The 17,832-nt window shown below is 32.8% G+C and overlaps 1 non-coding gene and 2 pseudogenes across 1 annotated transcript; 2 read left to right on the top strand and 1 right to left on the bottom strand.

Moving 5' to 3' along the window:
• The first annotated feature begins 2,064 nt into the window (after positions 1 to 2,064).
• Positions 2,065 to 5,284, top strand: LOC131604788 (agamous-like MADS-box protein AGL65; annotated as a pseudogene).
• Positions 5,285 to 6,085: 801 nt separating this feature from the next.
• TRNAA-AGC (transfer RNA alanine (anticodon AGC)) lies at positions 6,086 to 6,158 on the bottom strand. The gene has a single exon. It is a non-coding gene; the product is annotated as a tRNA-Ala (tRNA).
• An 8,265-nt stretch (positions 6,159 to 14,423) lies between these two features.
• LOC131619808 (uncharacterized) lies at positions 14,424 to 16,597 on the top strand (annotated as a pseudogene).
• The last annotated feature ends 1,235 nt before the right edge of the window (positions 16,598 to 17,832 follow it).

Below are 17,832 nucleotides of genomic sequence, written 5' to 3'. Positions count from 1 at the left end.
AAAGGACAAAGTTGTTACAAAAAAAGCTTGAAGGACCCAATTGTTATAATTAAATAACTTAAAGGATCTTGGGAGTAATTTAACCTTTTTTTTATAAGAAATAAACTCATGCATTAAATGAAAAGGAAAGAGTACAAACATGAACAAAGATATTGTGTTAGGACATTTCCCAACTACAATTTAACAACAACACTAATAATTAAACTAAAATCGCTGTGGACATCAAAAATCTTTGAGAAATTTGAATTCAATAGAGAGGTACCAACCCAAATCCTTGATCCAAGCAACCAATCAAACTTCTTCCGTAAGAGCCAAGTGAGTTTTGAAACCACAATCTTTAAATCTATCCAGTTATGGATCACTTCTTTAGTTTTATCACGCACAAATCGATTATACAGGTTCACAAGGTTGATTAAACTCACAAATTATGGAGGAATCAATTGTTGACCAGAAGAATGAGTTTGATTAGCACCAGCCTAAAAGGAATCTCACTCCAAAACACATCTCCTTCATCCAAGCTTTTTTGAGTAATTTCAACAAACACCTTAAGCACAAACTTACGGCAATCTAAACTTAAGAACAAACCAAACAAGACATAGCAGCAACCACAACAATACAAACATAACAATAGTACTCAATACAGGAATACACACACATAAACTCAAAAAATCCAAATCTTCTGATGGTGGAGGCTCTGGAGAAGGCCGTATTTCGTGACAGAAACCCCTTGGCCCATCGGTTGGGAGAGTTGATTTGGAAGTTCCAAGCGGTTGATAGTTGATGGCGGGGGAGAGGAAAAGCTTGATGGAGGTAGGAGGAAGAAAGTTGTGTCGATCTAACCGGGAAGAGGATTTCGGTGGAATGAGAAAGGATGGAGAAAAACTTACAGTGGAGGGAGAACCACCATTGAAGAGAAGATAACCATACTGATGGTGAACAGCTCCGATGCCGAAGGAGAAACTCCTATCGAAGGGCAGGCGTCAGCTCTCATCATATGAGAGAAACCCTAACTTTAGAGAGAGGGGAGAGCTTCTCTTTCTAAAGTTGTCCGTCTTTATTTCTTCCGACATTTATGTCTTCAATTCTTTATTGATAACATCATTTTAATACATGTTTTAAGCATTTTAATTCTGTATGAGATTTGTTTAAAAATGTATAAAATGTGTTGAAGAAAATATAAATATATATTATTTTAAAATATTTACATGAAATTGTCAGACATATGTTGTATGAGTATCATATGGGTGTCGAACACTGATTCAAATGGTTAAAACAAAAAAAAAATTATTGAAGATATTTATCTAATTTTCTAGACACATGTTTTTTGACGATATTTGTCATACAAATGTCATGAAGTGTCAGACACAAACAAGTATTGAACATTAAGACACGTCTGCTCCAAAAAATATTTGTACTTCATTATTTAACATTTCTGCGTGTCTAAAATTAGGTCATGTTCCGTTCTAGAACCTGAAATGAGTGAGATACATAAGCTATGATGGAATAGAGTTTCGATGTGGAGAATGAGGTGTACCTGTAAGGTTAGCACTCTCACGCTTAAGTGAAAGAGTATAGAGTAATCAAATTATATTTGAAATTTGTTACCTGAAATGATGTCATTTCCTATACATAAGGAGTGGAATAACGACCTCGCTATCTTTCAGGCATGAAATCCGGAAGACCGTTAGATGTATCTGAGGTGTAAATTTCCTGGAGCGAGGTACGTGATAGTTAAGTGATTAGAAGAAAATTCTAAAAGTGCGATTGAGTAGTCAAATAATATGTATTGGTCCGAAATATTCTATAATAAAATGATTGGATTTCAAATTAATTTGGATGAGATCTCTAACACATTGATTATTTCAAGTGGGTAGATTTTAACATTTATTATTTTTTAAAAAATTGGTAAATTTGTATTTTCAAATTAATATTTAATAAAATAAATAAAAGGTGATGAAATTAAAGATAATTACATATCATTGTTTCATGCAAAAAAGCAAAGAATGAAAAAACGGTGACACCATTTGAATATATTTTGGACAACGTGGCACCATGCAGAAGAAGGTAAAACGCTCCCTGAATGTAAGGGAGGTGACAGATAGAGGATTATGTTTGTTTGTTGGTAGAGAAAGATAAATGGTTGTTGTAAAATCTCACCGTTCATTTTCAACTTTTGTCACTTTCTCTGGTTCCCCAAACTCTTTCCACCGAAATCATAGCTACACCCTTCGTCTTCAACAATTCATTTCCTCTTAGATTCATCTTTTTTCTCTTTCTTTTTACTCTGCATGTTCCCTCAAAATAAATCATATTTGTTTCCACTTAATTCTTTTCTATATTCGTCTTTAGTATCTCAACAAGGTTCGTTTTATGTTTTATTATAATTTATTTCAATTTCTCTCTCTCTCTTTGATTAAGACATTTTGATCCTAAAAATGTGTTCATCCTAAATTTGCAGAATGGGGAGAGTTAAACTCAAGATAAAGAAATTGGAGAGCACAAGCAATAGACATGTGACTTATTCCAAAAGGAAAAGTGGAATCTTAAAGAAAGCAAAGGAATTATCAATTCTATGTGATATTGATATTCTCCTTCTCATGTTTTCTCCTACCGGAAAACCTACCTTGTTACAAGGAGAACGCAGGTAATAACAATATCAATGAATCATGATGTGTCACGTGTTTCTAGTATGATGAACAATTTTGCATTTCTATGAGTAAATCATAATTGATTCAATACGCATGTATTGATTGGCATGTTACTATGCACTTGACCTTGTAACTTTGAGGGAGGTGGGCCATCTACCATAAGGTTTTAGGTTTCTACTATCGAGTCGCCTATCATTTAAGAGTCTCACATTGGACAATATAATATATGGCATGGCCTAAACATGTGCTTGTGGAAGGCACTCTTCACCCTACAAGCCCGTGGTTTTGTAAAGATGAGGAAGGCCGCACTGTAAAAGGGGCAAATTTGTTTCAAAAGAAGTTGTTAGACGATAATTAGCGTCGAATAAGAGAGTTTTCTAAAAAAAAGCTGGACTCAATAAGTTCATTTTGTTGAATTATATTCTTTAGTTTACAACAATTATGCATATGTTGGTTTTATTTTCAGTAATATGGAGGAGATTATTGCAAAATTTGCCCAACTTAGTCCACAAGAAAGGGCCAAACGGTGAGAAAATTTCTTTCACTGAAGTTTTTTTTATTTTCATTCATGATGATGAATGAGCTAATTAATCTCTTTTCTTGTTCTAATTGAGCAGGAAAATGGAAAGCCTTGAAGTAAGATTACTATGCTCTTTTCATATTGCATATACTATGTCGTCTCCTCATTTTGTTTTCTCAATGCTTAAAAGTTAATAATCTGGACTTGTTTAAAATGTAGGCACTGAAAAAAACCTTCAAGAAATTGGATCATGACGTAAAAATACAAGATTTCTTGGGTTCAAGGTAAGCGATTGTAATTATCGTATTGTGAATGTCTTCTTTGTTGTAAATGGTTTTGAAGATTCTGACTTGTTCTTATTTTCATCTTGCAGCAGTCAAACGGTGGAGGTACAATTTATTCACAAACATCATCTTGGTTAAAAATTACTTCAAAATCTTAAGTTGGTAGTTTAAAGACCAAATGGTTACTAGTTGAATTGCCATTTGCAGGATCTAAGTCATCAAGTGAGAGTTTCGCAAGCGCAACTTGCAGAAATACAACAGAGACTGAGGTGCAACTTTGGAGCTTTTGGTTGTTAAAGTATTTCTTTTTTCTTTTTTGGTGTTATTTTATTGCTCTCTTGTTGAACTACTATTCATTTAAACCTCATATTCTCGTTTACATGCCGGCAAAGTTGTTTCAGATGATGCACTTTTACATCTCTCACGCCTATAAAACAAGCCTAAAACAAATTTTTTATTTATTTTAGACATGGTTATATGTTTGATACGAGCATTATAGATATTTTTGCAATCTATTTGGCTTTTGATTGTTTTAATCATAACAATGGAGAGGTAAAACAAAGTTAACTATACATTGTTATTCTACCCTAATCCCCAAACATTTCACACATCATAAAAAACCACCACCAAAATTATGTGTTTGAGGGAACCTGGTTTTCCCTATACAAACTCTATTGATAAAGACACTGTCAATTTATGTCAAATACTATCATAAATTGAGAAATATCAATTGGTGTGTATTTATGTCAATTTATGTCAAACTATGCTCATAAATATGTCAAAAACACCTAAACTGGCCATCATAGTAATCTTGTTTTGAATTTGCAATATCTCAGCTATTGGAGTAATGTTGAGAAGATCAACAACTTGGAACATCTTAGACAAATGGAAGACTCACTCAGGGAATCAATCAATCGGATGTGCATACAAAAGGTAATATTTGGTTTCGTGCCGATTGTCATATCATTCTGTCATTTTCAAGTGGTTCTGATGAATAGCCACTTAAATATTAGATGAGTACTTCAACATGCTCTCATCCCCTTAAGGGAATTAAGAGTTATGAAGTGGTGTATATTGATATATCATTTTCATTGCAGGAAAATTTTGGAAAACGCCAATTAATGTCACTTGAATGTGCTAACCAGGTAAATAATGTTGCATTCTCTCTATCTCTCTTTTATCTCTTCATATTTTCTTCGAGATAATCTTATTTGAGATTACATTGCTTCATAGTTACCGGAAGGGATGACTTTACCCTTGATGATGGCTGGTCTACAAGAATCCCAACCCTTGTCTTGGCTTCTAAGCGGTGATAATCACCAGATGATGTTACCTAGTGAACCGAAATTTCTGCCATTTAGGTGAGTTAACTATGATATGAAGCTCGCATTCACAATTAGACCAATGATTTTTCAAATTTTCCTTATGAGCATAATATATATAGCCTTGTGTCTCATCTTACAATCTATTTACTGGTTCAATTCTATAACATACAGTGATAATGGCAATAGAGACGCGGAGTGCTCCACCGATATTTCACTCCCAGGGTACTCCGGTTATATTGGGAATGGCAAACTTGAGGTTGGAAGCTCTCCAAATGTCACTACTTTGGGTCAGGGAAACGGCAACTTGAACGAGTTAAATGGAAATCCAAATCCTTACTTAAATGTACAACATTGTGAGCAGCAGTTTGCATACCCTCCTTCGCAAGATCTCGAGGACGCGAAACATCACCAAACAATGAATAGTAAATCAAATACTACGGATTACCAAGTTAATAACAATTATGAACTTCCGAGATCGCTATTTGAAACGGGACATCAGTTCTGGAATTCTACTCCCGGCTCTTGTGGGATTGCAATGTATAATGAGAATGGCTACCACAGGGTAAGCAAATAATAGCATTTTTTTTCTGTTTTGGTTTCTGCTCATCTAGTAAACAAGTTGGCTTGGATGGTTTATTATTTCCGTTATTTTGCAGTAACTGATTGGTTCATGCCAGCTTCATCAATTGAAAAGGATGGTGGTGACTTCAATGATGTGACCATTATTTGCAAATTATCTCAGCAAGAACCAGATTATGTTGCTTCTCCACCTATGAGACCAAACCAAAGATGTTCCTAAATCCTAATAGAGGGTTGTCTTGCTTCTTCACCAATGAGACCAAACCAAAGATGTTCCTAAATCCTAACAGAGGGTTGTCTATGACAGTTGTATATATAGTGTATGCCATATAGGATATAGTTTGTCCATATACAAATATTGTGTTGCCTTGAATACTGACTTGTTTACTAGTAGTTTTTTTAGTTGAGTTAGTGATCCAAGTTGTAAATTTGATTTTTGTAGAAAATCAAGTGTAATCATATACTAATATCAAGACCCCTAATGGTGGGTCAAGCTTTCTAAGGCCCTGGTATACCAAACTTAGGTGTATGGCTTATTTATTTGATGTTATAGGACAATTTATAAAGTGAAACAAAACCTTTAAATGAGTTCTTAAAACCAAAATCAAGTTAAAACAAAGTAATCTTATATCAACAAATTAAAACTAAAACAATGAAATTTTTAATATGAAGGATGGATTTAGAAACCAGAAGCAAATCCTCAACAAAATCAAAAATACTTGGTGTAATTGGAGATGCGGGGTATCGATCCCCGTACCTCTCGCATGCTAAGCGAGCGCTCTACCATCTGAGCTACATCCCCATGATGCTGAATTTTAAATAGTACCAAATAAATATTTATTATGTATTCTTATTTATGTTTACAAGATCACATTTATCTTCAAAATCAGATGGTTGTTTCTCATAAATCTCTTTAATTATAAATTCATTTAAGAATTCACTCTGTTTCATTTTCTGAGAAATGTTCAAGGAGGGAGTTGGTAGTTTGTTGGGGCAGAACCTTCGTCCATTGTTTATACATAAAACCTGAACATTATTGGATGTTATAGTCTCTGTCTCTGTAACATGTTCACAATCTAGTTTGTTTTATTTTTCTAAGGCTATGTTTGGGAGTTTGGAGGGGAGGGGAGGGGAAGGCTTCTAAAAATGAAATTTTAAAAAAATATAGGAAAATATTTGACATTTTTTGAAAAAATGATTTTATTTAGAATGATAAAAGAGTCATTATCATAACTAAATTTTTAATTTTCAAAATACTATAACAACCTAAAAGATATTTAGAAAATTTATATAAGCCCTTCAAAACCCTCCAAAACCCTCATTCAATACAATTTTTGAGTTCCCCCATTTTATGGGATTTTTGGTGTTATGAATAAACTCAAACCCTCCAAAATCCTCCTACCCAATTTTTTTTATCCTTTTCACTCAATTCTTCCTATTTTTCAAAGCTCTCCTCTCCCTTCCCCTCCAAACTCGCAAACATAGCCTAAATATTACTGTAAATTAGTTCTCCAGCCTGTATTTTTAACTGGTTGATACCATCAGTCAGCAATAAAATGTCGGTTGTTGGCTTACATTGTTGACGAACCAGAAGGTACTGCCAAGTATGAACATATATTTGCCCAGCAGAAATGATAAACATACACTAAAAATTACACCAACACCGTATATACATACGGTTTCATGCACTTTTTTGTTTTTTTTTAATAAATTTTTCTTGTCTTGATATTTGTGTCCAAGCTAAAATGTTTTGAAAGACATATGGTGTAAATACGGTGTAAGGTTTTCTAGTGTAAGGATAGCAAACCTGATTTGCCCAGTGTACAAATATAACATCATGGTGACTTCTTGGTGGCCTCTTGAGCACTTATAACATGTATACCTAACATGTATATGGTATAGTATTGATGGCATATTGTGTGTGTCGTCCCACTTATGATCAATAACAAGAGACATTTCCAACACAGTGCAAGGATAGTGAGGAATTTTCGTAACGATACTCCGTTTGGTTTTTCTATACTTTAAAGTAAACCTCGATACAGAATAGTGAGGAATCTCCAGAGTTGGGATTTCCTTGGTTCTCCTGCAGAATTTTCTTGGTTAGGATTGCCTCCACTTATAACGTCCAGGACTAGACAATTAGAGCGTGAAAATAAATGATGGGTGGCCCGATAGCATACACCATAATAGGTGGTCCACCGGATTTTAAACTAGGCTTTGATATCATGTTAAGAAATATGGTTGGGCCTAATTCATCCCTACAAAACCGGCTAATAGGGTGAAGATTGCCCACACTTATAAGCACATGTTTAGGTCATATATTGTCCGATATGGGACTTTTAACAAATCTCCTGCATGATAGTAGTGACTTTCATGTGGAAAGATTCTACGGTTCTCCTTTATTAGACAACGAATTAGAGGTATCAATTATGATACAAGTAGGGGTGTTCGTGGATCAGTTTGATTTGATTTCGAGAGAATCTGATGTCCAAACCAATCAAAAATATATGAATTGCTTTGGATTGGATTTGCATATTTTTTCGATAGAGCTCAAACCGAATCAAACGATAAATAACAGGTTGGTTTGGGTTGGATTGATCAGATACATTAAAAACAAATATTAAAAAATATCGAATTTACATCAACTAATTTTTCTAAATAATATAAAATCTCCCATTTTTTCATTTCTCCATATAAGTTGTGAATATCACAAATGACGTTTCATTTTCTTCTTATTGAAGTTGAATATCACATAGGTGAGTTACATAATGTGAAAGGTAGTTGTATTCATTTAATGAACGTTTGAAAATATAATGGGGCCCTTACTATCTTGATCCCTTTCCGATAACCTTACCGACGATAATGGCTTTACTATGTTTTTCATATGGTAACCTTACCAACGCCAGTAACCATATCAGTGTTTATTTTCACAAATTATTTCAAAACTCGGGACAAATTCTAGGGTCTTCTGGTATTTAATAACCCTTCGATTCGAACGTGCGAGAACTGCGCCCTCTCGCACCCTTCAATCAAAGAGTAATTAAATAGGGGCAACTGTCCTACCCCAAAATTTGTCCGTCTTATTTTCTAAATTGTTTTTCCCTTTGGGTATTTTTAGATTTTTCGGGTCCTATTTTACTAACATTTTAACAGTAATTTTTATATGTATAGCATGAATAAATAAATTTTGCTTGACACCTCACATGTTTTCAAGTGCATCTTTATTTTGAATAAATTGAATAGCACAATTGGCAATGGAATATGTTTAAGGAGTTACTAGCCTCAAAGGTCTTGACTTCAAACTCCACTGTTGACATTATTTTTTTACTCTATTTTTCACTGTTGACATATTTCTCATTATTAGAATTTTAGATTTTTTTTATTAGTTCATATTATTATAACTAAATTTTATTAGTTATTTTCACTATTAGGTTTTTTTATATGTTATTATTTCTATCTCATATTATTTTTAAAATTAGAAATATTAGATTAAACTTCTTTATTAGGATTATTAGGAATTAATTTTTGACAAGAAGTATTATTGTCGTATATTAAAATGATTATTATCTTCATTATTAACTTTCCTATAAAAAAAATCAAAAGGAGAAAGCTCGCTAGGTCAAATGGAAAATTCCATAAAACAAAATAAACTTGACTTAGACAAAAGTTAGAGCATCATTCCGTTGGACCGAAATTCAAAAAAATTGGTACATGCAAAAAAATAATAGGGGATAAAGAAAACAAAAACAAAATTGGAAGGATAATCTTGTGACTGTTAAATCATCAAAGCTTCCCATCAACGCTTGGATCTTAACAACATTCTTCATTGGTGCTTGGATCTTCACTAATGCTTCTGCTCATCATCGGAACAAAACAAACTCTCTTGCAAACTAAATACATTCATTGGATTAAACGAATTTTAGGATCGGAGAAAATCAAGGAGAATGGGGTGGGTTAAATCAAATTTTGAGCCTTATATCCTTTGTTTCTTAAACCACGAACCATGGCCACGATACAACATTCAAAAGCCCTAATTGAAGCAAGGTTAACTATGAAAGCATACTTGGCATAAAATTGGTTAAACTAACTCCTATTGTTTGTTAATGACTCTTCGCATCTTCCATCTCTAATCACCCATTTCTATTTCATAACGAACTACAATTTCAAAATTGGCATGTGCATAACTAAGAATTACTTTTCAAAGGGTACAACTTTACATTAGCTTTCATGATAATAATAATAATAATAATAATAATAATAATAATAATAATATATATCGGGTAGACGGGCTCGCAGGTAGAATTTTAGAAATTCGTTGCCCCAACGATTTAGCATCGGGTTTCATTGGTTTGGTTCGGTTTTTTCCCGAACTAAAAAAATGTCCAACCCAAACACTATGGTTTGGTTTGGATTTTGGTTTGATTCGGATTTGCCTAAATCAATGAACATCCCTAGATACAAGCAGTAGTGACACAGTTCGTAGTCTCCCGATGTTCTACTAGGCAATAAGTACAGCACGTCATACATTCAATGGACAATGAGATATATGTGTGTAAATTAAGTAATGGTGTATTCCTTGTATAGCACCTAGTTAGAGTGCTGATAGTTCGAGTGTGAATAGCCTACCTTGTAGAGCCGAGTGGACTTAATGTTGTAGTCTAGAGCTTATTTAGATTTAATAATATCACCCCACTCTCGTTGTTTATCTTCATTAATTAGTTCCCTTGTGTATTCAGTATTCCTTTGTTGTAACTTGGACATCAATCTGATGTATGTATACGAAATCTTGTAATTATGCATTTTATATATTGTTGTTTTTATGTTTCAGTACCAAAAGTTAACGTTTCGAATAGCATGATTCTAGACACATATTACCTGGGGTGTTACATGTGATGACTCTTCCTCTACTAAGATTTATTTGTTATAAACTTTTTAAGTTTTAGAACATTGAGATCATACTAACAAGATACACTTTTGTGCTTTGGAATCAAACTTTATGAAGGTATTCTTTAGTGTTCATAATATAACATGTACAACCAAATTGATGGAAATAAGAATTATTTGGCTTTCTACTTTTCCACAATTCATAAGGAGTCTTATTCAAAATGTCTTATATAGATTCTATTTTACAAGTAACAAGTAATGTTAAAATATTTTGTCCAAAAGTATTTTGCAATATTTTTCTCATTGATCATGATTCTTGTCTTCTCATGAAAAGATTTAACTTTCTTTTCTACAACCTTGTTTTGTTGTGGAGTATAGTAAAGGAGAAATCATGGGAAATTTGAGTTCCAAAATTTAAAAATATTTGTCATCAAAGCCCCCACCATGCTCAATTCTACCTATTGCAATTTTTAAATCTTTTTCAACTTGCAATTGTTTGCAAAAGACTGAGAATAATGAGTGTGACTCATCCTCGCGTTTAAGTAATTTCACTCATGTCCGTATTTTATACTCATCAACAATTATTAGGGCCTTTGTATTGGTATATTTGCTAAGGATATACAGGAGGCGATGCAAGAGTCACTAAAAGCTGGCAGATAACACTAGTCGTCCAAAGTATGGCAGATAGATGCTCATTTATTGCAATGCCCACCCATTTATCACAACGTGCACCCATTATCTGTAACGCTTTCTTATTGATTAAAATACTCACTCACTTATGAAAATATGGGGAATGATGTATCCTACCTAGTAACCATATAGGAAGGACGGTCAAGGAAGAGGGCTACATTCTCTAATATAATATGGGAAATAACTACCCATTTCTCATGCTTCTGAGGGAGAAAAATGTTGGTACTACTTTCTTGGAGCCTAAGATTTAGGCTCGAGAGGTTCCTATAAATACCTCAGCCATAAGGTTAAGGAGGACATTCAATTCATTTAATAAGCACCAATATATAAAGCTTCTCACCAATCCTGTGTGACCTTGCACGAACACCATAATAAGATTATAATCCTCATACAGCCCCCATGCGGCTATGGATTGTCATTCATTGTAATTTTAGGGAGAACAACCTCCCTTTCATAAAATAAGATCACAATTCATTCAGATCACGAGATTTAAAGGTTGGATCATCCATAAATCTATTGTCTACCTTGTTATTCCTTCTAAGCCCATAAAAAATGAAGTCTCCATTCTTCTAAAGCTATTGAATGCAATTTTATTGAGTATGAAAGTTTTTTCAAGAATTCTTTTTATACACACATACGTGTGTGTGTGTGTGTGTTTGAAAAAAGAATTCTTGAAAATAACTTTCATACTTAATAAAATTGCATTCAATAGCTTTAGAAGAATAGATACTTCATTTTTTAAAGCTTTGTTTTTCAATTTTCAAAATATCAATCTATTTTTACAAATTATCACGATGCTCGATTAAATACCATAATCATTTTTAAGGTTCCTGTATTTAATAAGTTATAACCAAAATTTTACCCAGTAATTCATTTAAGGACATAGCAAGTTGATCACAACACGAATGTGAAAATACCTTATCATCATTATCATTTTCTATAATGTCATCTAGATCAATGTCAAAATATATATTGGTCATTAGACCAAAGTTAACATGCTTTTCATTATCTTCGTTAAAGGATTGATCAAAATCATCTTATGTTTCTGTTAAGTTTTCCTTCTTTCCCTTTAGGCCATTTATTTTGGGTTTCTCTTTCACAAACTTTGGATATTCACTTCCAAAGTGACCGGGTTCTTTGCACTTGTGGAAGATGACCTACTTGACAAATTCATATTTCTTGGGTTTGGAATATTTGGAATGCATGAAAGCATTTATAGGGATTTTTTTTCTTCCTAGTACTTCACAGAAGTTGAAGCTATCTGGATATGAAGAAATATCATCATTTTCTTATGCTTCATTCTTTTCCTCAGGGTATTCTTCCCATGGTTCTTCATCTTAGGAACACCTTTGTACTCATTATCTTGTATTTAGACTTTAATTCAATAAAAGATGGCTTCTTTTTAAGCCCATTTTCATTTAGTTCAATCTCATGAATTTCGAGGTAGTTTATAAGCTCTTTAGAGGGAGCTTGTTCAGGTTTTTTTACCTATTGTGTGGTAGTGACCTTGGGTTTCCATCGTCTAGGGGTACTTCTAAGAATCTTCTTGATATGGTGAAAAGTAATGTAACTTTTATTCAAGGACTTTGAGACAAGAAGCCAGAGTTTGGAATAAACCAAATTTTCTCATTTGCACACTTGCCTTAGATTCTTTCACTTGCATTTTTTCTTCATAGTTAACAAATAAATATTCATAAATACTCTTTGTGCATTCCTTTTTTGGAATTTTATCATACTCTTTTAAGGCGATAACATTCAAAAGATAACTTATGGGTTTGATATGCATTTTAATTTCAATCTTTTGTTCACTATTCATTTTCTTTCTTGTCAAAAGAACTTCAAGTGTGTTTGAAGGTGTCATTTATCGATCTTATATCATATACCAAAGATCTACATGTTGTTATAACAAAAAAATGTACAACATGTCCTTCTAGTAATCAAATTTGTCTTCATCAAACATATAAGGATTATTTTAGTAGTCAATACCATTTTCTTCATTTTTATTGATACAACTTGTTGCACTCATTATCTTTCTTAAAATATTTACTCTCAAAGTGTTAAGTGTTTAAATAAGAGACCAGAGCTTTGATTTCAACTGAAGGTGACAAACACACAAGAAATGGGATTTGAATTGTGTGAGTATTTAAAACTTTTTCCTTTTTTTGTTTGTGTTAAAAAAAGTTCTCAATGTAAATGCAAAGGTTAAGGCCATAATTGATTATGACCTAGCATATATTTTGCTAGATCTGAATCATAATTGATTAGAAAACTTCCTTAATCGATTATTGAACGAGTTCTACCAATAATTGAGAACACAAGTTTCATAATCAATTATAGAGTGAATTTCCATGTGTAATCGATTGAAAAAGCATTATAATTGATTAAGCTTTGGTTTTCAAAAGCTTTTCTCAAACCAAGATGTTTTAGAAGAAATTTTGGAAAACATAAGTTTGAAAACAAATTTTGTGTGTGTATATGATACAATCTTAGTAGTTCGAGAGCACACATTAAATTTTACGTTTTTTATCCTATAAAAATAAATAACAGAGCACATGATCACATGCGAGATTTTAGTAGTTGACACCATTTAATGATGATAATCTTTGGCTTTTGATTCTTTTGCACCAATCACCATAAATGTTTTTGTTTTTTATTTATTTAAAATTTTCTTCTTTATTTGATGATGATTACGATTTTTTATATGTTCTCTTTGTCATTATCAAAACCTTTTACCAGGGAGCTATTGTTGTGAAAGAGTGGGCTCATACCCCCACCACATTTGCCATAATTTTAATAATAGTAATATTAATAATACATTTAAATATTAAGTATGCTACTAGTAAATATTAGGAATAAACTTCTCTCATGGCCCCCACTTAATTAATAATGATTCAATTTCTACCTGATACCATTCCATGATGTATATATATATATATATATATATATATATATATATATATATATGTGTGTGTGTGTGTGTGCGCGCGCGCGCGCGCGCGCGTGTGTGTCACCACGTCTCTTACCTTTTTTAGGAAATAATTTTTTTTCATATATTAAATAAAATAAATACTTTAATAAAATAAAATAAAATTAACTCTTCTTTTTCTATTCCTATTAATTTTTCTTGTTTTCCTATTCATATTAATTTTCCTTGACTCTTTTCAAACACAAAAAAATTACTTTGGTATTTCCCCCTCTCTCAAAGTGCTTCTCTATTACTATTTTCTTTTTCATTGTTGATCTTTTAAAAGGTAAAATTTTTTTATAAATTTTATGAGTTTTATAATTTATTTTTATTATTATAATAAGAGTGAAAATATATTATTACCTTATTGAGTTTGAGATTATGTTAATGATGGAAAATTTATTAGAGTTTTTTAGTTCTTATTTGAAATTGTTGTGTATCAACTTTATACTATTAGTATGAATTGATTTTGAATATAATTTTAATTGTGTTATTTCTTCCTTTTATTATAATTTTTAGTAATAAGCAATGGAAAAGTATTTCAAAAGAAAATCAAAAGAGTAATCATCAGCTTCTAATCCTCAAACACTTAATGAAACTGGAAGCATCAAAACGGGGCCCCCTTTGAAAAAAATTAGAGTTTGAATTGGAAAAAATTCACAATGATCCCGGTTTAAGGCCAAAAATGTCAGATTATCATCCAAGTGATAGAGATGAAATTAGAAGATATTATTTGCAAAAGGGTCCTTGTCAACAAAAAGATATTAATTTTCCACAAAGAAAATTTGGAGATATATTTCGTAAATTTAATTCAGATTGGTATTTAAAATATGGCAGTTGGTTGGAATATAGTCAAAGTGAGGATGCTGCATATTGTTTATGTTGTTATCTTATGAGGTTGCATGTAGAAGAACATAAAGGTTGTGGTGATTCCTTTGTAACAGAAGGCTTTACAAATTGGAAAAAAGTGAAAGGTTTCGAGTTCATCTTGGAGATACAAATAGCTCTCATAATCAAGCATGGAGAAATCGCCAAGCCCTAATGAAACAAAAGTAACATATTGAAGGCATCTTGTAAAAACAATCCAATCAAGTTAAAGAGGATTATCGAATTCATTTGACCGGTGTAGTTGATTGCATTTGATTTTTATTAGTTTAAGGTTTATCTCTTCGTGGTAATGATGAGTCAATTTCATCTAGAAATAAGGGAAATTTTCTTGAACTTATGAACTTTCTTGTTAACTACAATGAACCTATTTATAAAGTTTGGAAAAATTGTCGTGGAAATCTTAAGTTAACATCTCCTGATATTTAAAAGGATATTGTTAAACCTGCTTCAAGTGTCACCACACAAGTTATACTTGATGATATTGGAGATGATTTATTGGCTATTTTAATTGATGAATCTCGTGATATTTCAATGAAGGAGCAAATGGTTGTGGTTATACGTTATGTGAATAATGAAGGGAAAGTTATTGAGCGTTTTCTTAGTGTTGTTCATATTTCAAATACTAGGTCTCTAACACTGAAATTGGCTTTGGAATCATTATTTGCAAAATATGGCTTAAGTTTGTCAAGGATACGTGGACAAGGATATGATGGATCAAGTAATATGCAAGGTGAATACAATGGTCTAAAAAGCTTGATATTAAAAGAGAATAGTTCTACATTTTTTATTCATTATTTTGTCCATCAAGGAGAAATCTCTAGTGGACGTGTCTTGAATCAAGAAATTACAATTAAGAAGGTGGGAGAAACAAGATGGAGCTCACATTATGGTATATTACTTAGTATAGTTTCTCTATTTTCTTCTATGATTGATGTGTTAGAAATGGTTGAGGAAGATGGTAGTGATTTAGATTAAAAAAAAGGCGAAGCACTAATTCTAATGAATTATATGCAATCTTTTGAATTTATTTTCAATTTGAACTTGATGAAAAATGTTTTAGGAATTACACATAATTTATCTCAAGCATTACAAAGAAGTGATCAAGATATTGTAAATGCTATGGAGTTAGTAAAAGTATCCAAAATAAGACTGCAAGATATAAGAGATAATGGTTGGGATTCTTTGTTGAATGATGTTTCATTATTTTACGAGCACAATGATATTGACATTCCAAACATGGATGACACTTTTCAACCAGCACAAAAAAAAGTCAAAGAGAAAAATGGAGAAAGTATCTAATTTACATCATTTTCAAGTTCAATTGTTTTATGAAGTGATCGGTCGACAACTTCAAGAGTTGAATAATCGTTTTACTAAAGTGAATGATATGCTCCGTTGTGTATCATGTTTAAGTCTAAGAAGTTCATTTTCTGCGTTTGATAAAGAGAGGTTGATTCGTTTATCTCAGTTTTACGCTTCAGAGTTTTCTCAAGTTAAATTATTGGCACTAGATTATCAGCTTGAAAACTATTTCTTAGATGTATGCTCTGACAATGAATTTTTTAGAATTATAGGGGATTAGTGATCTTTCTATCAAGTTCGTAGAGACCAAAGAACAAATTGTCTACCCACTGGTTTATTTGCTTTTAAAATTATCTCTAATATTACCGGTGACAACTGCAATATGTGAAAGAGCATTCTATGGTATTAATATTATCAAGAATCAGATGCGCAATCGCATGGGTCATGAATGGTTAAATGATTGCTTAGTTTCTTACATTGAAAGAGATTCATTCAACATTTTCAAAATATGAAAAATCGTAGAGAACAATATGATGTATATTTATATTTTTGAAAATGAAATGTTTTATTTATTTATTTATATATATATATATATATATATATATATATATATATATATTTATATTAATTTTGCTAGCGTAAGAGACGATTGGTCTGATTGATGGCAGTGAGCCGGAGAGCAGTGGTGGGGTCGGAGTTCTCGGGGATGGGAACGTCTACATGCTCGTAATTGTGTTCCTGATGGTCCTCGTTCCAACGAGAGACTTAAGTTGAGGATGAAGCTTCCTTTCTGTCTCTCGAGTCTGCCCATCGAGAGCGGTTTGATTTGGTTCATCACGCCTGAAGCGGGTCTGCCCGTCAGCCGTGGTGTTATGGAGCAATGGGTCGATGTTGAAAGGGTCACCGTTTTGGTGATTGTTGTTATTTTCAGCCATGATGATCGAAGGTTGATTTTTTGCTTTGATCTTTGTTCATAAAGGATGGGGAAGCAAGTTTCCCACAGACGGCACCACTGGTCGTACCTGATTAGACGGATCTTCATGGCCTGCAACAAATTGCATCTAGTGAATTGGGGGGTGTACCTGTAAGGTACTCCGATGCCTAAGTGAGAAAAGAGAGAAATCAAAGTACAAGTACAAGGTAGAGAGAGAATAAATAAAATTTTACTTGACCCTCTAATGAAAGAGGGTGTTTATAGACCCCGACGTTAGGCCAAGATCTCCTATTTGAGCCAGAACCAATGGAGGCCCGCGTGTTAGGAAACTGCCAGAATCCCCTATGTTAGGGCTGAGTTAGCAGGTGGCTTGTATCCTGGATGAGTGGAGCGTAGGGTTCGGGGCAAGTTGCCTGAATCCCTCGCTAGTGGGTTTGACCACGTGAATGCATATGGGGCTGACGGTTACAACGGCTAGTACACATGTGCATTGGGCCAGAACTGGATTTGGGCTTGTTTGGTTATGATCATAGGAATGGGCCTATTCGGCTACGACCTAAGTGTTGGGCCTTCCCAGCCCAGAACTATATATATATATATATATATATATATATATATATATATATATATATATATATATATATATATATATAAACAAGGCAACAATGAAAAGAAACAAATAAACAAGATAAACAGATGAAATCAACATACATCATCGTCATCTTTCCCATGAAACTCACGAGGAACAATGGCCCTCGTATGAGCCAAGTGATTTATGATGAAATCGATTGTAACAATCAAATGACAAAGCAT

This window comes from Vicia villosa, linkage group LG1 (genome assembly GCF_029867415.1).
Source record: "Vicia villosa cultivar HV-30 ecotype Madison, WI linkage group LG1, Vvil1.0, whole genome shotgun sequence".
NCBI classification, from domain to species: Eukaryota; Viridiplantae; Streptophyta; class Magnoliopsida; order Fabales; family Fabaceae; genus Vicia; species Vicia villosa.
This window is presented reverse-complemented; position numbering and strand designations above follow the sequence as displayed.